The 21,616-nt window shown below is 49.0% G+C and overlaps 1 protein-coding gene across 4 annotated transcripts in view; it reads right to left on the reverse strand.

The window, feature by feature from the left end:
• The window catches only part of LRRCC1 (leucine rich repeat and coiled-coil centrosomal protein 1), a 254,094-nt gene that overhangs the window by 60,735 nt on the left and 171,743 nt on the right, over positions 1-21,616 (reverse strand). For 2 of the 4 annotated variants that reach the window (XM_075826061.1, XM_075826060.1), the window contains exon 2: positions 17,944-18,097. The exons of 1 other annotated variant lie outside the window; for it this stretch is intronic. The gene's annotated coding sequence lies outside the window, so the exon portion shown is untranslated. Of the gene's footprint in view, positions 1-17,943; positions 18,098-18,887; positions 18,968-21,616 lie in introns of those variants that run through there. One more of the 4 variants, XM_075826059.1, reaches the window with a different exon arrangement.

Consider the following 21,616-nt stretch of genomic DNA (forward strand, 5'->3'; position numbering starts at 1 on the left):
GGGATGGAGGCAAATCGGTGATAAAATCCATGGAGATATGTGTCCAAGGTCTCTGGGGAATGGGCAACGAACGCAGTAAGCCCGCTGGTCGGGACCTGGGAGTCTTGGACCTAGCACAAACCTCACAAGCGGCGACGTAGGCCTTAACGTCTTTAGGCAACCCAGGCCACCAATAATTTCTGGTAATGAGGTGTTTCGTACCCAGGATGCCTGGATGACCAGATAGTGCGGAGTCATGATTTTCCCTAAGTACCCATAGCCGGAATTGCAGGGGAACAAACAGCTTGTTCTCAGGAAGGTTCCCGGGAGCTGAACCTTGATCAGCAGCAATTTCAGAGACTAAATCAGAATCGATCGAGGAAATGATTATACCTGGAGGCAAAATACAAGCAGGATCTTCCTCCGAAGGAGGGCTGGCCATGAAGCTACGCGACAGTGCATCAGCCTTAATATTTTTAGACCCAGCCCTATAGGTAACCAAAAAATTGAATCTGGTAAAAAATAACGCCCATCGAGCTTGTCTCGGGTTTAGCCTCCGGGCAGATTCTAGGAAAACCAGATTCTTGTGGTCGGTAAGGACCGTTACCTGGTGTCTAGCCCCCTCCAGGAAGTGGCGCCACTCTTCAAATGCCCATTTAATGGCTAAGAGTTCGCGGTTGCCAATATCATAGTTACTCTCAGTTGGCGAAAACTTCCTGGAGAAGTAGGCACAGGGGCGGAGATGGGTGAGGGACCTGGTACCCTGGGACAAGACAGCCCCCACTCCCACCTCAGATGCGTCAACTTCCACGATAAATGGCTCCATTTGGTTGGGCTGAACCAGCACCGGGGCCGAGATAAAGCACTTCGTAAGGACCTCAAAAGCCTGGACAGCCTCCGGAGGCCAGTGGAGGAGATCAGCACCTTTGCGAGTGAGGTCCGTAAGAGGCTTAGCGATGACCGAGAAGTTAGCAATAAATCTCCTGTAATAATTAGCGAACCCCAAAAAACACTGTAACGCCTTCAGGGAGGCAGGTTGGACCCATTCCGCCACAGCCTGGACCTTGGCGGGATCCATGCGGAATTCATGAGGAGTGAGGATTTGACCCAAAAATGGTATCTCCTGTACCCCAAACACACATTTTTCGGTTTTGGCAAACAGTTTGTTTTCCCGAAGGACCTGGAGCACCTTCCTGACATGCTCAATGTGGGAGGACCAGTCCTTGGAAAACACCAGTATGTCATCAAGGTACACTACAAGAAATATCCCCAGGTAATTTCTCAAAATATCATTTATGAAATTCTGGAAGACCGCAGGGGCATTACACAACCCAAAGGGCATGACGAGGTATTCGAAATGGCCTTCGGGCGTGTTAAACGCAGTCTTCCACTCATCCCCTTCTTTGATGCGAATAAGGTTATACGCCCCCCGTAGATCCAATTTAGAGAACCATTGGGCCCCCTGAACCTGATTAAAGAGATCAGGAATCAAAGGAAGGGGATACTGGTTCCTTACCGTGACCTTATTCAGGCTACGGTAGTCAATGCATGGCCTAAGACCACCATCCTTCTTCCCCACGAAGAAGAAGCCAGCACCTACCGGAGAAGAAGAGGGACGAATGTAAACCTTGGCCAGGGATTCCTGGATATACTCTCTCATGGCTTCACGTTCGGGACAAGAAAGATTAAATATCCTACCCTTAGGAAGCTTTGCTCCTGGTACCAATGCGATAGCGCAATCGTATTCTCTATGAGGAGGTAACACTTCGGAGGCCTCCCTAGAGAAAACATCAGCGAAGTCCTGAACAAATTCGGGTAGCGTATTCGCCTCCTCAGGGGGAGAAATAGAATTAACAGAAAAACATGACGTACAACATTCATTACCCCATTTGGTTAGCTCCCCAGTATTCCAGTCAAACGTGGGATTATGCAACTGCAACCAGGGAAGGCCTAGAACCAAATCGTACGATAATCCCTGCATCAACAGTACAGAGCATTGCTCCAAATGCATGGAGCCAACAAGGAGTTCAAAAACAGGGGTATGCTGTGTAAAATAACCATTAGCAAGAGGAGTGGAGTCGATACCCACTACCGGGACAAGTTTAGGCAAATCAATCAGAGGCATAGCAAGAGACATAGCAAATTCCACAGACATAATATTAGTAGAGGACCCTGAATCCACGAAGGCACTGCCGGTAGCAGACCTACCACCAAAAGAGACCTGAAAGGGAAGCAAGATCTTAGTACATTTCCTATTTACTGGAAATACCTGTGCGCCCAAGTGACCTCCCCGATGATCACTTAGGCGCGGAAGTTCTCTGGCTGCATTCTTACGCTTAGGACAGTTGTTCACTTGATGCTTGTCATCCCCACAGTAGAAGCAGAGACCATTCTTCCTGCGGAATTCTCTACGTTGTTGGGGGGACACGGAGGCCCCGAGTTGCATAGGTATCTCTGAGTCTTTCCTGGAGGAACGAAGCAACGGAACTTCGGGAGGCATCATGGGGGAGTCGGAGGAGAAAACACATAAACGTTCATGTTGTCGTTCCCTGAGACGTCGGTCAAGTCGTACCGCTAAAGCCATAGCCTGGTCTAGGGAGTCAGAAGAGGGATAGCTAACTAGCAGGTCTTTCAGGGCATTCGACAGACCCAACCTAAACTGGCACCTTAAGGCAGGGTCATTCCACCGAGAAGCTACGCACCACTTCCTAAAGTCAGAGCAATACTCCTCAACAGGTCTCTTACCCTGACGTAAGGTCACCAGCTGACTCTCGGCAAAGGCAGTCCTGTCAGTCTTGTCATAAATAAGTCCGAGAGCAGAAAAGAAACAATCAACGGAGGAAAGTTCAGGGGCGTCAGGAGCCAAGGAGAAGGCCCACTCTTGGGGCCCTTCCTGGAGCCGGGACATAATTATACCCACCCGCTGGCTCTCAGAACCTGAGGAATGAGGCTTTAAACGAAAGTAAAGCCTACAACTCTCCCGAAAGGAGAGAAAAGCCCTCCGGTCCCCTGAGAACCGGTCGGGCAACTTGAGGTGGGGTTCAAGAGGTGCTGTGAGGGGAACTACCAAGGTAGCATCAGGCTGGTTGACCCTCTGAGCCAGGGCCTGGACCTGTAGGGAGAGACCCTGCATTTGCTGAGCCAGGGTCTCACGGGGGTCCATAGTGGTGTCAGGGACCAGGGTAGACTAGGTATGGGCTTGTTATTATGTAATGACCGGGGGGTAGGGAAACGGACAAGTGAGCCCTAATCTACCCGCCACTCTGTCCCTGCCTACTTGCAACGACCCGCCCTAGGCGACGGGGTACAACTGGGCGGCGGTCCCTGCACTCAGTAAGTGCACGACAAACACGACAAACATACAAGGGAATACAAGCAAGGGAAAGGGGCAGTTGCCCACGGCAACACCGTGAGCAACCAGAGTGGTGAACGAGCCGATTCAAGCCAGGAGTGTGCGAGGTACCAAACGAAGAGCAGAAGAGTAGTCAGTAAGCCAGGGTCTGTATGGAGCAGGAACAAAATAGAAGGAGCTGTAGCTGGGCCAGGAAACCACACGAAAAAGAATAACAAGCAAGGAGGAACAGGAAATGCAGGTATAAATAGACAGAGGGCGGGAGCTAGCTGAGTCTGGCCAGGCTGCGATAGGCTCTCCCACTCCTAAGCCTGCCAGCCTGAGTGGTGGAAGCTGGAGTTAGTCTCAGGGATGTAGATTCAGGTGCTGACTGATTAATTAAGGGAGTTAACCCCGAAGCTGTGCCTGGCAGATCCTTTACAGTAGTATATGCACACACAAAAATATATACACATACAGATACATATCTAGGCACTTAGACCCACAAATACACACACCTGCAGTCCTATGTAACACCACAGATAACACATTGATAACTCTCTGAGTACAGATAATGTAGTAGATGTTACCTGCAGGGCCGCCATCAGGGGGGTATTAGGGGTACTGGTGTGAGGGGCCCGGCCAAACCTAATTGAAAGGGGGGCCCGGCTACTGCCGCAACTTGCCATTGGTAGAAAAAAACGGGCCCCTGTAATGGGGCCCGTTTTTTTTCACCACAGAATGTCGTGAGCTGCGGGCCCCCCTCTCGTCATGGGGGCCGTCGAACCGCCTGCCTGCGCCCGCGCGCGACCGATCGCGCGCACAAGGAAACTCCCGTGCGTGCGCACTCGCGAGCGTCCGCGAGCACGCACCCACGAAAGCCCGCACCCGAGTCCGCCCGTGCGCGCACCCGCGAAAGCCCGGAAGCGCGCACCCGCGGAAGCGCGCACCCGCGATCGCCAGCGCGCGCACCCGCGAACGAAGCGCGCGCAGCCGCGGACACACACCTGGACACAACTTACCTAGAGCCTGGCTGGAGGTGAAGGACTGGACGTCTGGACCGAAGACATCGCCTGAAGAGGACTGGAGTGGGAGCCAGCAGCTCTTCTGACAGTGAGTAAAGTGTTAAAAGTGCTGTTTAAGTTATGGCCCTGTTCACACAGAGTATTTTGCAGGCAGAAAAAAATCTGCCTCAAAATTCCTTACAGAATTTTGAGGCAGATTTTGACCTGCCCACACTATCTTGCCGCGTTTTTTGCCCGTGGCGATTGAGGACAGCAGACAAAAAACGCAGCGAAAAATGCATTTTCTGCCTCCCATTGATTTCGATGGGAGGTCAGAGGCGGAACCGCGGCAAGAAAGGACGTGCTGCTTTTTCTTTTTTCCGCGACTGGCTCCCATTGATTTCAGATTAAATCAATGGGAGGCGGTTTTGGAAGTTGTTTGGTGCTGATTCTGACGCAGTGTCCGAGTCAATATCAAGGCCCAAAAACTCTGTGAACTGGGCCTTATTGTTAGGGCTTATTCAGACGAACGTGTAATACATCCGTGCAACGTGCGTGATTTTCACGCGCCTCGCACGGACTTATGTTACTCTATGGGGCTGTGCAGACTGTCAGTGATTTTCACGCAGCGTGTGTCCGTGTGTCCGCTGCGTAAAACTCACGACATGTCCAATATTTGTGCATTGTTCGCGCATCACGTACCCATTGAAGTCAATGGGTGCATGAAAATCACGCCCAGCACTTCCGCAGCCGTATAAACTATGAATGAAAACAGAAAAGCACCACGTGCTACAAACATACAAACAGAGTGTCATCATGATGGCGGCTGCGGGAAAATCACGCAGCCACGCATCATACGCTGCTGCCACGCGGAGCTGTTCTGGACCTTTTGCATGCGCAAAATGCCACGTTTTTTGCGCGCGCAAAAAGCACACGCTTGTGTGAATCCGGCCTTAGGGTAGGAACACACTAGGCATGAACACTGCGGATTTTATGCAACACATTTTATTGCGGAAAATCCGCAGCGTATTACAGTCGCAGCAGAGTGGATGAGATGTGAACAAATCTCATCCACACGCTGCAAAAAAAATTGACCTGCAGTGTGGCTTTTGGCTTTTTAATCTGCAGCAGGTCAATTTATGCTGCAGAATCGCCGCTCGTCTGTTGCGGAAATGCTGCGGTTCTGCCGCAAAAATCACAAAAGAGAAAAAAAAAATTCACTTTTTTAAATTGATAAAAAAGTTTAGACTTGCCCCGGCCGTAGTCCTGGTGACGCATCTCTCTCTTCTGAACGTAGCCCCGCCTCCTGGGATGACGCTGTAGACCATGTGACCGCTGCAGCGGTCACATGGGATGAAACGTCATGACAGGAGGCCGAGGATCGCGTCACCAGGACTACGGCCGGGGTAAGTCTAAACTTTTTTATAAATTTAAAAAAGTGCCTTTTTATTTTTTCTCATGTGTGATTTTTGCGGTAGAACCGCAGCATTTCCGCAACAGAGGAGCGGCGATTCCACAGAATAAATTGACATGCTGCGGCTTAAAAAGCCACACTGCAGGTCCATTTTTTTTGCAGCGTGTGGATGAGATTTGTCCACTCGGCTGCGACTGTAATACGCTGCGGATTTTCCACAATAAAATGTGTTGCATAAAATCCGCAGTGTTCATGCCTAGTGTGTTCCTACCCTAAGGCCGGATTTACACGAGCGTGTGCTATTTGCGCGTGCAAAAATGTGGCGTTTTGCGCATGCAAAAGGTCCATAACAGCTCCGTGTGTCAGCAGCGTATAATGCGTGGCTGCGTGATTTTCGCGCAGCCGCCATCATTATGACACTCTGTTTGTATGTTTGTAGCACGTGGTGCTTTTCTGTTTTCATTCATAGTTTATACGGCTGCGGAAGTGCTGGGCGTGACTTTCACGCACCCATTGACTTCAATGGATGCGTGATGCGCGAACAATGCACAAATATAGGACATGTCATGAGTTTTACGCAGCGGACACACGGACACACGCTGCGTGAAAATCAGTGACAGTCCGCACAGCCCCATAGAGTAACATAGGTCCGTGCGAGGCGAGTGAAAATCACACACGTTGCACGGACATATTACACGTTCGTCTGAATAAGCCCTAACAATAAGGCCCAGTTCACAGAGTTTTTGGGCCTTGATATTGACTCGGACACTGCGTCAGAATCAGCACCAAACAACTTCCAAAACCGCCTCCCATTGATTTAATCTGAAATCAATGGGAGCCAGTCGCGGAAAAAAGAAAAAGCAGCACGTCCTTTCTTGCCGCGGTTCTGCCTCTGACCTCCCATCTAAATCAATGGGAGGCAGAAAATGCATTTTTCCCTGCGTTTTTTGTCTGCTGTCCTCAATCGCAGCGGGCAAAAAACGCAGCAAGATAGTGTGGGCAGGTCAAAATCTGCCTCAAAATTCGGTGCGCGGTTCCAGGCGGTCGCGGGTGCGCATGCGCGGGAGTTTGCGGGTGCGCGCGATCGGTCGCACGGGCGGCGGTGTTTGACGGCCCCCATGACGACCCCCATGCTACCCAGGGCCGCCATCAGGGGGGGTATTATGGGTACTGATGTGAGAGGCCCGGCCAAACCTAATTGAAAGGGGGGCCCGCAGCTCACGACATTCTTTTGGTGAAAAAAAACGGGCCCCATTGCAGGGGCCTGTTTTTTTTCTACCAAAGGCAAGTCGCGGCAGTTTGCCGGGCCCCCCTTTCAATTAGGTTTGGTCGGGCCTCTCACATCAGTACCCCTAATACCCCCCTGATGGCCGCCCTGGGTACCATGATATAGTGCTGGACGGAGTACCGTTAACAGGCGGTGCCACGGTAGGGGGGCCCAGAAAATGTAGCTGTAGGGGGCCCTGAAATTCCTGATGGCGGCCCTGGTTACCTGCAATCCTATGTAACACCACAGATAACAGTGATAAGTCTCTGAGTACAGATAATGTAGTAGATGTAACCTGCAGTCCTATGCAACATCACAGATAACACACAGTGATAACTCTCTGATTACAGATAATGTATTAGTGTTACATGCAGTCCTACGTAACACCACAGATAACACACAGTGGCACATGCAATATTGTTGGAATGCACATCCGCCATACATACATGGATAGTGTTAAGAGGTTTAAGGGATAGTCAGGGTTTAAACTTTTTATGTGGCAGCAGGAGAGGAGGGCTTAAAAAAAACAGCCCATACTTACCAGGGCTGGCGTCAGCACCCGGCGAACCCAGGCGAGTGCCGGGGCCCACTTCCCTTGGGGGGCCCACTCGGCTGCCGGGTGCTGATGCTGCCGTCGTCACGGCATCACTGTCCATATATCGACAGTGATGTCAGGAGCAGAGCAGGAGAACCGGGGCAGAGTGCTAGTAGTGCTCAGCCCGGGACTATGGCTCTGGGGCTGCCTTGGAAAACACTGTCCATATATGGACAGAGACGTGAGGGGATGCTCCTGAAGCGGAATCCCCACCCAGAGTGTCGGCAATGCTCTGGCTGGGGATTCCACTCCTAGAGGGAACCCCAAAGGTGCAACTACCAGGGAGGGGGGCTGTGTGGAACTATCAGGGAGGGGGCTGTGTGACACTACCAGGGAGGGGGTCTGTGTGGCACTATCTATGGGGGGTGCTAAACTTATGGGGGTACAAACTGGGGGCCTAACTTCTATATGGGGGCATAAACAGGGCCTAATGTCTATATGGGGGCACAAAGTGACATTTTCTGCCATTTTACTGCCGCCCAAGGGCCCACATAAACCTGGAGCCGGCCCTGATGCTTACCGCTCTCCTCCCAGACGTTCCTGCGCTGGGGGCTTCTGTCATCTCTGTTCAGTGTGTACACAGAGTAACTGCAGCGGTGACATCACGTCGACAGTACATCACTGCCGCAGCTAATTACTGGTCTTAGCTGAACACCGCTGAGGCTATTAATAGGCTGCAGCGATGGTGTACGGTCAACATGATGTCACCGCTATATACAAACAGAGAACAGATCTGACGTGAGCCCCCAGCGCATGAACGTCTGGGAGGAGAGCGGTAAGTATTAATTTTTATTTTAACTCAACAAAATGTTTAATTTGTATTCCGGACAACCACTTTAAAGGCTATACACACCTTTGAAATCGTTTTGTTCTTTTAAATAATCAGTGTTTTTTCTGCAACTTTCTAAAGAAATACTTTTTATTAAAAACAATTTTTTTCTTTTTGAGATACAGCTGCTTTGTATTCTGTATACAGAGAAGCCGTATCTAGCACTGAGACCTGAATCCGTCAGGCCAGTGGGACTGACGAGTTCAGTGTCAGCAGGTCCTGTGTCTCTGACACGCGGGATCCACCTGTTATCGATCACATCTAAGTTATGAACAGTCGACACGCAGGACCCGCTGACACTGAACCCGTCAGTCCCACTGACCTGACGGACTCGGGTCTCAGCACTAGATACGGCTGCTCTGTATACAGAATACAAAACAGCTGTATCTCAAAAAGTACAAATTGTTTAATATGGCTCCGTTCACACGTGCGTCAGGGCTCCGTTCAGGCAATCCACCTGAGCTTTCCGTCAGAACGGAACCCTGACTGAATCAATACTGTAGTCGACTCTGCTTTTGATTCCATCAAAACGACGGAACCCTTGCACAACGGAGACAAACGCAAACCATTTGCATCGGATCCGTCACCATTGAAATCAATGGTAATGCAAACGGAAACCTATGGTTTCCGTTTGTTTCAGTCAGGGCTCCGTTCTGACGGAAAGCTCAGATGTATCGCCTGAACGGAGCCCTGACGCAGATGTGAACAAAGCCTTAAATGTAATTACAAAGTTGCACCAAACACACTGATTTTTATAGAAAAAAATATATAAAAATTCAAAGGTGTACATCGTTTTTCACGTAATCTGAACAGGGTTTAAAAGAGCAACAAATGGTAAATGTGCACTTTGAAGGCACTGAATTCTGTGCCCATTTGTTATTTATTAACACTTTAGTGCCTTTCAGTGCCACCATGGTGCCCATTTGCCACCTATTGCCCCTTTAGTGTCCTTCTGTTTGGTGGCCCCTTTATGCCGATTTGCCATTTGCTGCCCCTGTAGCCTTTAGCATCTTTTGTCACAGAGGAACAATAACGGGGCAACAAAATGGCAAATGGGCATCAAGGGGGCACTGAATAGAAGGACACTAAAGGGGCAATACGTGGCAAATGGGCACCAAGGTGGCACTGAATCCTCTGTCCATTTGCCATTATTGCCCTTTTTAGAACCCCATCAGTTCCCCCATTCATACAAAGTCCAGTCAGTGATTTACCTGCTGGGCTTCTGGCAAACACTGCCTGCTGGAGCTGGAGCCGCCCTGGAGGAAACGTTCCCTCGGTGTCCACACCAGCCCTGGAAATGCACAGGAAGCGCGGTGTCTCCTCCCTGTCTTGCGTCCTGAATGATGTAATCACGCCTGTCTCGTCATTCAGGACACAGGACAGGGTGAGCGGACGAGCGGTGGCTTGGGCGCGGGACAGCCAGTATGAGGTCGGTGCAATAAGTGAGTGGCACCTGACCTGCTGGCGTCCCGAGTAGCGGCCCTGGCATGGGGCATGGACTCCCGGTGGCGGGCGGTGCGGCGGGCGGCGCCCTGTGCGACCCGGTCGCACGTACCTAAGGCCAGCCATGTACCCACACACGGGATTCGCTGCAAACTTTCTGCAGCAGAAGATCTGCAGCAGAATTTAAAAAGAAAACGCTGGTAAATCTGTCACAGAGTTCCGCACTAAATAGTGCATTTTTGCTGCGCATATTGCTGCAGAAAAGTTGCGACCTTTGAAATGCCGAACACGCAGCATCTCTGCATCGAACCTGCAGCGTAAATTGTCATGCTGCGGAATTGAAAGTAGCACCGCAAAGCACTTTCCGCATTACTTTTCTGCGTTTTGTTTTCCGCAGCGTGTAGCTGAGTTTTGATAAATCTCATTCACTTTACTGCTGCTGTAAATGTTGCGGACTTTCCTCACAGAATTCAGTTTCGTAAAATCTGCAGCCTTTACGTTATGTGGAAACCCAGCCTAAAAGATAGTTTTCAAGAAATAATCTACAGAGCTGTTTCCCAACTTACACTTACGATGAATACCACTGTATAGGGATACAATGGTATACATCACTCATAGGCTCTAATGTTATAATAAACATTCCGTGCAGTATAAATTTTTTTTTCTAGATGCCTACGTATGGAATAGCACAATAGACTGCTATTCCATACAGTTGAAAAAAAAAAGTATTTAGGTGTATAACAGCCCAACAGAGAACAAAATGGACACTTTTTTGGTCTCTGTCTTGTGAATAGGGGACTATGGATAGATTTGATGTATGGGTCGGGAACTTTTCTGGCACATAAGACAAGCAGATGCTGCATACACAGTGTGAATTCCGCCTAACACATAGTCTCTCATGTTTTAAATGCTTATAGATCTCGAACCTATGTGAAGTCCATAATGCCCTCCTTGTCTTCTAGCTATTTTCTATTATAACAAGTATGTCCACTTTTGCACATCTTTTTACATTTTATATAGAGATAATCTCCATAAAATGTTGCGTGATCTTGTAAATACATTTCATTACTCGTGTTGTACTAATGCTGCATGACATTCGGCATTACAGTGCAGATCTGTCACGGACACAGGGTATGACTGTCACGGACACAGGGTATGACTGTCACGGACACAGGGTATGTGGACCCACTAGGCCGCTCCACCGTAGCGGGGAGGCAGCTGACCAGGTCACAGTCTATGCGAAAGTCAATGGCAGACAGCAACGCTTGGGTACCTGAAATAGTCCGTACGGTGCCTGTGGCTTCAGCATGGATGGAGGATGGTGCGGCAGGTCGCGCCAGACATGGCGGGCAGTATCCGATGAAGCAGAAGACACTGGACGTGGCAGAAGACACTACTCCAATGCAGGTAGGCACAGGAACTAGAATAATACGGAATATAGGAATGGGTAACAGGGCACGGGTAACAGCTGGAACGGGAAACACTAAGGGACCATTTGCGAGACAGACTGGGATAGACTAACAACGCTCAGGCAAGGATCAGAAGGCCTGGGGCCTTATTATAGACCAGGAAATCAGGGCAGTTGATGATGATGACGAATAATTTGTGCGCGTGCTGGCCCTTTAAGGCCGTGAGCGAGCGAGCGCGCGCACCCTACGGGACACAGCAGGACGGAGCGGCAGTGAGCGCTGGCGTCTCCTAGGAAGGAGACAGGGACCAGCGCTCACGGATCCATGGCTGCGGGCGTCGGGGGGTGAGTAAACCCGACGACCCGCGGCCATGGACGTTACAGTATCCCCCCTCTTACGCCCTCTCTTCTTGGGACCAGAGCGGGAGAGGAACTTTTTAATAAGAGCAGGAGCACTGAGGTTCTCTTCTGGTTCCCAGGACCTCTCCTCAGGACCAAACCCTTTCCAGTCCACCAAATAGAAAGTCCTTCCTCCTACCCTCTTGCAGTCCAGGATCTCCTTTACCTCGAATACATCAGAAGGGCCGCTGGGAGCAACTGTGGAACTAGAAGTCTTGCTGTAGCGGTTCAGGACCACTAGTTTCAGGAGGGACACATGGAAGGAGTTAGGGATTCTGAGGGTAGGAGGCAGCCGCAGTTTATAGGAGACCTGGGAGCGAACTTGTATGAGGGTACCTTCAAGCGAATGTTCCGAGAGGACAGCCAGACTTTAGTCTCCGGAAGATACTGAGGCGGCTCTCTTCTCTTAGTATCTGCCTTTCGCTTCATGCGATCTACTGCCAGCAAAATAGAGGACCGGGTCTGTTGCCAGATTTGCAGGAAGTCCCCATATGCAGAGTCAGCAGCGGGAACCTGAGATGAAGTTGACACAGGAAGAGGGACTCTGGGATGTTGACTGTACACGATGTGAAACGGAGTGGAAGTGGTGGACTCACTTGTGTGGTTGTTATATGAAAACTCGGCCCATGGAAGAATCTGTACCCAGTTATCGTGCTGTGAAGAGATGAAGTAGCGGAGATAATTTTCCATGTTCTGGTTGATCCTTTCAACTTGCCCATTGGATTGGGGGTGATAGGCAGAGGAAAAGTCCAAACTCACATCCAGGAGTTTACAGAGGGCTCTCCAGAACTTAGAGGTAAACTGAACCCCCCGGTCGGAGACAATGTGAAGAGGCAAGCCATGCAAGCGAAAGATGTGCTGAATGAAGAGACTCGCCAGTCGGGGAGCAGAAGGTAGGCCGGTCAGCGGGATAAAATGTGCCATCTCAGAGAACCGGTCCACCACCACCCAGATGGTGTTGCATCCTGCTGAGGGAGGAATGTCTGTGACGAAGTCCATTGCGATGTGCTGCCAGGGGGCACTGGGTACAGGCAGAGGTTGAAGCAGGCCGGCCGCCTTAGAGTGAGTCACTTTGTTAGAGGCACACACCGTGCAAGCAGAGACAAAGTCCAGAACATCTTTAGGTAGCGTGGGCCACCAAAAGTGACGAGCAATCAGGTCTTGGGTTTTACGGACACCAGCGTGCCCAGCTAGTTTAGAACTGTGTCCCCAGCGGAGAATTCTTTTTCTGTCTGCCAACCGAATAAAAGTTCTCCCTGGAGGGGTATTTCTAAGCTGTAGAGGATTGGCGGTGACAACGCAGGATGGGTCTATGATAGTCTGAAGGGACTCCACCGTGTCTTCCGTCTCAAATGATCTGGACAGGGCATCGGCCCTCACATTCTTGTCAGCGGGACGGTAGTGGAGCAGAATTTGAAAACGGGTGAAGAACAGTGACCACCTGGCTTGACGAGGATTCAGTCTTTGAGCGGACTGAAGGTAGGTGAGGTTCTTGTGGTCGGTGAAGATCAGGATGGGGTGAGCTGCGCCTTCTAGAAGATGTCTCCACTCCTCCAGGGCCAATTTGATAGCCAGTAGCTCCCGATCTCCAATGGAGTAATTGTGCTCAGCAGAAGAAAATAGTCTAGAGTAGTAGCCACATACTACTGCCTTTCCTTTGGAGCTCCTCTGGAACAGAAGTGCACCTGCACCAACAGAGGAAGCGTTCACTTCTAGTGAGAACTGCCGAGATACGTCAGGGTGATGGAGGATTGAAGCTGAAGTGAAGGCTTTCTTGAGGCTAATGAATGCGGACTCTGCCTCTGGAGTCCACACCTTGGCGTTCACACCTTCTTGGTAAGGGTAGAGATGGGAGCCGTCAGAGAAGAAAAGTTCGGAATAAACTGCCGGTAGAAATTGGCGAATCCCAGGAACCGTTGTATGGCCCTTAGGCCTTGAGGACGTGGCCATTCCAGGACGGACTTTAGTTTCTCAGGGTCCATCTTAAGGCCTTGATCCGAGATGACGTTGCCCAGGAAGGGCAAAGACCTCTTTTCAAAGGTGCACTTTTCCAATTTGGCATACAAGTGATTCTCTCTGAGTCGCAGAAGAACTTGACGAACATGCCTCCGGTCATCAGATCTGGGGAGAAAATTAAAATATCATCGAGATAAACTACAACACACATATAGAGGAGATCTCGGAAGATATCATTAACGAATTCCTGAAATACTGCGGGAGCGTTACACAGTCCGAAGGGCATCACCAGGTATTCATAGTGCCCATCGCGGGTGTTAAATGCCGTCTTCCATTCGTCACCCCGGCGAATCCGGATTAGATTATAGGCCCCCCGCAGATCTAGCTTAGAAAAAATTTTGGCTCCTCGTATGCGATCGAAGAGCTCGGAAATAAGTGGCAATGGGTATTTATTCTTGACCGTGACCTGATGGAGACCACGGTAGTCAATGCAGGGTCGAAGAGATCCATCTCTCTTTTTAACGAAGAAGAAGCCTGCCCCGGCCGGGGAGGAAGATTTTCGAATAAAACCCCTTTCCAAGTTCTCCTTGATATAGGCTGACATCGATAAAGTCTCTGGCAAGGAGAGAGGATATACTTGTCCACAGGGAAGAGAAACATTGGGAACCAGTTCAATGGGACAGTCATAATTCCGATGTGGAGGCAACATCTCAGCCTCTCGTTTGCAAAACACATCCGCAAAACTGGCATATTGAGATGGTAGGCCGGAAAGTGACTGAGGCAGAGGGGGCACAACAGGACGGACTTGTGACAGGCAATGGCTATGGCATCTGGAACCCCATTGAAGAACCTCTCCAGAATTTCAGTCAAGTGTTGGGGCGTGTAGACGGAGCCATGGCAGACCCAGCAGGATAGGATTGATAGCCTTGGGTAGTACCAGGAAGGTGATCTGTTCTGAGTGAAGAGCTCCGACCCGTAGTGTCAACGGCTCTGTGATGAGCATGATCTGATCAGGCAATGGTAGACCATTCACAGAGGCAACTGCCAGGGGTCTCTCCAGACGGACTGTGGGTAGTAGAAACCGATCCACTAGATCCTGCTGGATAAAATTATCAGCCGCTCTAGAGTCAAGATAGGTGGAGGAAGGATGTGATGTCTCTCCAGTGACGATGGCCACAGGAATCGATAATCTGGAAGAGGTTTTAACGTTTGGAGACGTTCCACTTAGAGTTGCCTCTCCAATCAACCCTAGGTACTGGAGTTTCCCGGTTTCTGTGGGCATTGGCACGCAAAATGACCCTTGAGGCCACAATACATACAAAGTCCAGAGGAGCGTCTGCACTGCTTCTCCTGTTCAGATAACCGGACTCTGTCTATCTGCATGGGTTCTTCAGGTAGCGCACTAGGAGTGGACAATAGTGGTCTCTGGACAGAGAGTGCTGGTCTGTGGACCCGGCTCTCCTGACGAACCTCTTGAGAGCGCTCCCGGATTCTCATATCAACCCGGGTGGCTAACAGGATGAGGGCATCCAAGGTAGAAGGAAGGTCGCGGGCTGCCAGTTCGTCCTTGATGTGAGAGGACAGTCCCTGCCAGAAGGTCGCCACCAGTGCCTCATTGTTCCATTCCAGCTCGGCTGGTAGGGTACGGAAGGAGATAGCATACTCCCCTACTGTGGAGCCTTCTTGCTTGAGGGTCAACAGAGTGGCTGCGGCAGAGGATGTTCGACCAGGCTCCTCGAACACGGCACGAAAGGACTGCAGGAACAAGGCTAGGTCCGCGGATACAGGTCCTTGTTGCTCCAAGATTGGGTTCGCCCATGCGAGGGCCTTGCCAGCGAGGAGAGAGATAATGAACGCCACTTTGGCCTCCTCGGAGGGGAAGAGATGAGGCCGTAGCCTAAAATGCACCGTGCATTGATTGAGAAATCCTCTACATGCTCTGGGGTCACCGTCGTACCGAGGAGGAAGAGGCAGAGGAACTGTGGATCCAGAACAAACAGGAGGAGCAACAGGCAGTGGCACAGCAACAGCCTCAGGAGGAAGAACCGGAGGTGGAACAACGAGTAGATCCAGGCGGACCAAGATAGAATTCACCGTCTCAAGGAGTTGATCCTGACGTGTGCGTAGGTCATGCATCTCTGTCTGAATCTTCTGTACTGCGGTCTTGGGCTGGCCAGCGGGTTCCATGGCCTGAGCATACTGTCACGGACACAGGGTATGACTGTCACGGACACAGGGTATGACTGTCACGGACACAGGGTATGACTGTCACGGACACAGGGTATGTGGACCCACTAGGCCGCTCCGCCGTAGCGGGGAGGCAGCTGACCAGGTCACAGTCTATGCGAAAGTCAATGGCAGACAGTAACGCTTGGGTACCTGAAATAGTCCGGACGGTGGCTGTGGCTTCAGCACGGATGGAGGCTGGTGCGGCAGGTCGCGCCAGACGTCGTGGGCAGTATCCGATGAAGCAGAAGACACTGGACGTGGCAGAAGACACTACTCCAATGCAGGTAGACACAGGAACTAGAATAATACGGAATACAGGAACGGGTAACAGGGCACGGGTAACAGCTGGAACGGGAAACACTAAGGGACCATTTGCGAGACAGACTGGGATAGACTAACAACGCTCAGGCAAGGATAAGAAGGCCTGGGGCCTTCTTATAGACCAGGAAATCATGGCAGTTGATGATGATGACGAATAATTTGTTCGCGCGCTGGCCCTTTAAGGCCGTGCGCGAGCAAGCGTGCGCATCCTACGGGACACAGCAGGACGGAGGGGCAGTGAGCGCTGGCATCTCCTAGGAAGGAGACAGGGACCAGTGCTCACGGATCCATGGCTGCGGGCGTCGGGGGGTGAGTAAACCCTACGGCCCGCGGCCATGGACGTTACAAGATCTACACGGTTGGAAGAGTATGTGAGAATATCAGGCAAGAGGCAGTATTGAGAGTGCATGGGAATATACTGTCTATAGTTGACCCTAAATATAGCTACTGATTGATCTGGATGAGGAAAGGTGGCTGCTTATCTTGTGACAGGTCCTTCACAAGAATGGGAGGCTTTTGGTTCCAATCCGTGACGTATGAGCCATGAAAATCTATCAAATTACCTGCCAACAGTCCCCATTTTCACAGGACTATCTTACAAACCAAACCACAAAATGGGCAGAGTTTCTGCTAATTGGTCACATTTTTGGGTGTCTCCAGTTGTAACGAGGTGGGGTGTAAAACTTGTCATGTTTTGGGATTGAAATGTTGGTAAGTATGTATGGGTGAGTTTGAGAGCTCTCTGAAACTGTAAACTGGAACTCTTTCATTTTTTAGATTGGTCCGGGTCGAGAACCACAGAGATTTGGCTTTTAATGAGGTTTTCCCAAAAGTCCCCCGAAGTGCTCCATTAGAATGGAGCACTGGTGAACATACTCGATTGCCGCTTCATTCACTTCTATCGAGCAGCTGGAGACAGCGGTCCCAGAAGTCCCATAAAAATTAATGGATCACTGGCCGAGCATGCGCACCAGCGCTCCATTTTCATGGCGCACATTGGAGGAGTTCCGGTCCCCTATTCTCGTCATCAGTGGGGGTTCCAGCGGTTGGACCACCAGCAATCACACATGTATCCCCTATCCTGTGGATATAGGATACATGTGTTTTGTGGGAAAACCCCAATATGATACATCTGTCTCTTCCCAAAACCCCACTGTTGCCCCTGTCAGAATATTTACATACTTATTTATTAGTAATTCATATTCGACGTTACATACTGGATCTACTGTTAATTAGAGATTAGAAACTTGAAATCACTGGATATTCATCTGGAAACCACACAGAGAACAATGAATGGAGAGAAGTTCATAGAAAAAGCCAAAGATAAATATAAATGACACATAACTAAAATTCAGATGCCGTATTATTATGAAGGAAATGGTGAATCACAATCCGTCGTAGGTCCTCGTTTAATGTATGAGAGTAAGAAGCTGAAACTTACCCAGAAGCACGTTCTTAATAATGCTGAAATGTGAATGACGACGACTGTGGAACACGATTCATGTACAATTTATGAATAGCAATTATTTATTTGCTACAAATTAAAGAAATTAAATCTCCCGGTGGAGACAGAGCTTAATCTCCACGTTTCAGATTAGGTGATCAATGTGTATTTTGTGACTAATTCATCAGAACAGCTGTAAATACTTGCGGAGAATATAATCACTGGATACATTATTTCATCTTGACCATACATAATAACACAAACTTCTGAAAGTTTGTAAAACTGCGTAAATGTACGCTCTGGAGACAAAGTCTGGTTAGTTACCAATGCTCAGGGAGTCTTCCCCATTCTACATGTTCCTGGTACAATCTGCTGGACTTCAGGCCTGTACAGCTTCTGTGTATTCTCTTCTCATGTCGGAGATCCTCGCATAGAAATAATAAGTCAGAGTTGCAGCCCGGAGACAAAGGAGATGCAGCTGAAAATAGATTTAACAGCCCCATGGATCAGATCATGACAGATAAATACAGTTTGGTCAATCACAGAAGAAATATTATCCCTCTGGCCTTTATTAAATATACTGGCAGGTGAAGATTTTACCATGTTAGTAATGAGAACTGATATTGCTTCTTTTTTGTTAACTCATTTATTCGTTATTATACTAAAATACCTTCCTACATGATGTGTCATACAATATTGTAATCAACCAAAAGAAATATGCTTCTTTAGTATTTTAAAATGAATGTCCATCCCTGGATACCTTCTTTTCTTTTTTTTTTCCCCGTGGTAAACAGAGCTCCAAATTCCCTGCGTAGAAATAGATTTAAGAATAACCTTCTGGTTGCCTGCAGCTGCCACTAGAGGGAGCTTAGGAGCTAACTGCATGCTTTAACCCCTTAGCAAGCAGACCTGTTTGGGCCTTAAGGGGTTTTCCCATAATCATTAATTATCACCTATCCACTTATGATAGGTGATAAATATCTAATCGGTGGGAGTCTGACTGCTGGGATCCACACAGATCACTAGAACGGGCTTACCGTGCCGTTCCCGGGACCTTCACAAGAATGGAGAGGTAGTGCGCATGCTCGACCCACCGCTCTATCTCAAAACTGCTGACAAGTTCCCTTATAGGGTATGTCCACACGGGGCGGATACACTGTGTAAAAGCACACCGCGTATCCGCCCTGTGTGCCGCAGGGCGTGGTGCAGTTTTCCGCCCGGAATGTGCGCTTTGAAAAACTGCACAGAAAAAAAAATGTTCTACTTACCATGGCGACGCGTCCCTCTGACGACATGACGCTCTGCAGCTGGGATGACACTTCATCCCATGTGACTGCTGTAGCCTGTGACGAAGAAACACAGACTTCTGGTAAGTATAAGATTTTTTTAATTTGTCTATAATTAAAATGATCTAATATTAAAAAAAAATCTACTACTCTTCCTACAAAAAACAATGTTTTGTATGTAATGTGTAGGAAAGTGTAGGGACTCGCAAGACAATGAGGACCCTTGACGCAGGTTGCGAGCTTGGTATTTTGCCCAAAATATCAACTAAACCTCATGTTTATCATGTATATTTTTACAGAATGCAGCCAGGCCTTTTAATGCTGGGGGATAGTGGGGGGTCAGTACTTAGGCCCCCTGCAGCCGGCCGTGGACAGTCACCTGCATTTGCGGGCCGTGCTCCCATTATAAAGTATGGGAGCAGGGTCCCTAAAATAAAAAAATAGGACATGTCCTATTTTTTGCAGGTTATTTCTATGGCCCGAACACGTTCCCATAAATATACGGGAATGTGTCCGTGGGCAGTAGAAATTAATGGGTTCGCACTTTGATCCGCAATTACGGTCCATAATTGCGGATCAAAATTACGGCCGTGTGCATGGGGCCTTAGTGTGTTGCACTTATTATACAGCCATCATCACTGTATATAACCCCAACATCCATATGTATTACCCCATCATGCCTGTATATACCAGCCATTATTCCTGTATATACCAGCCATCATCACTGTCCAGCCATCATCACTGTATATAACCCCCATCATCCCTGTATATACAGGGATTGATGGTTGTTATATACAGGGATGATGGGGGTTATATACAGGAATGATGGCTGATATATACAGGGATTGATGGTTGTTATATACAGGGATGATGGGGGTTATATACAGGAATGATGGCTGATATATACAGGAATTGATGGTTATTATATACAGGGATGATGGGGGTTATATACAGGAATGATGGCTGGTATATACAGGGATTGATGGTTGTTATATACAGGGATGATGGGGGTTATATACAGGAATGATGGCTGGTATATACAGGGATTGATGGTTGTGATATACAGGGATGATGGGAGTTACAGTTAGGTCCAGAATTATTTGGACAGTGACACAATCTTCATGATTTGGGCTCTGCATGCCACCACATTGGATTTGAAATTAAACAACTGAGATGCAATTGAAGTGTAGACTTTCAGGTTTAATTCAAGGGGGTGAACAAAAATATCCTGTGAAACGTTTAGGAATTGCGACCATTTTTCTACACAGCCTCCTCATTTCAGGGGCTCAAAAGTAATTGGACAAATTAACATTACCAGAAATAAAATGTGTTTTTTTTTTAAATACTTTGTAGAGAATCCTTTGCAGGCAATGACTGCCTGAAATCTGGAACCCATGCAGCTGTCTTCAGTTGTTGCTTGTTTGTGGGTCTTTCTGCCTCAAGTTTTGTCTTAAGCAAGTGAAATGCAGCTCGATCAGGTTGAGATCTGGTGATTGACTTGGCCATTGCAGAATATTACACTTCTTTGCCTTAAAAAACTCCTGGGTTGCTTTCACAGTATGTTTTGGGTCATTGCCCATCTGTACTGTGAAGTGACGTCCAATCAACCTTGCTGCATTTGGTTGAATCTGAGCAGAAAGTAAATCCCTGAACACCTCAGAATTCCGGCTGCTTCTGTCTTCAGTCACATCATCAATAAACACTAGTGCCCAGTGCCTTTGGCAGCCATGCATGCCCATGCCATCACACTGCCCCACCATGTTTTACAGAGGATGTGGTGTGCTTTGGATCATGAGCCGTTCCAAGCCTTCTCCATACTTTCTTCCTCCCATCATTCTGGTACAGGTTGATCTTAGTTTCGTGCTGTTCCAGAACTGGGCTGGATTCTTTAGATGTTGTTTGGCAAAGTGTAATCTGGCCTTCCTACTTTTGAGGCTGATTAGTGGTTTGCACCTTGTGGTGAACCCTCTGTATTTGCTCTCATGAAGTTTTCTCTTTGTGGTAGACTTAGATACTTAGTAGCTGGGTTAATGTAGTTAGGGGCAGTAGAAAGGGGTCAAAGAAAAGGAAGGCCGATCCGGTTTCTGACATTCCAGGCAAGATTGCCAAGTTGGGTGATGATGCGAGGGTGTCAGTCTCAGAAATGGCAGCCCTAGTGGATACTGATCTCCCTAACAGCCGGGAGAACAGCCCAGCTAGTAGTCGGCGGGATGGTAATGCAGGTAAGCCGAGACAATTGATAGTCGTAGGGGATTCTATAATCAGGAAGACGGATAGAATAATTTGTCGCCAAGACCACCTCAACCGAATGGTTTGCTGTCTCCCTGGTGCCATTGTTCGGCATGTGGTGGAACGGGTGGATAAATTGCTGGGAGGGGCTGGTGATGATCCAGCTGTCGTGGTCCATGTCGGTACCAACGACAGAATAAATGGTAGGTGGAGGAGCCTTAAGAATAATTTTAAAGAACTAGGCTACAAGCTGAAGGGAAGGAGCTCCAAAGTAGTATTCTCAGGAATACTGCCTGTGCCATGCGCATCACAGGAAAGACAGCGGGAGCTCAGGGAGTTAAATGCATGGCTGAAGTCTTGGTGTAGAGGAGAAGGATTTGGGTTCCTAGAGCACTGGGCTGACTTTTCATTAGGGTACAAACTGTATTCTGCAGATGATTTGCACCTAAATGGAAGGGGGTCCGCTGTGCTGGGGGAGAGAA

The sequence above is a fragment of the Rhinoderma darwinii genome, chromosome 5, assembly GCF_050947455.1.
Source record: "Rhinoderma darwinii isolate aRhiDar2 chromosome 5, aRhiDar2.hap1, whole genome shotgun sequence".
Lineage (NCBI taxonomy): Eukaryota > Metazoa > Chordata > Amphibia > Anura > Rhinodermatidae > Rhinoderma > Rhinoderma darwinii.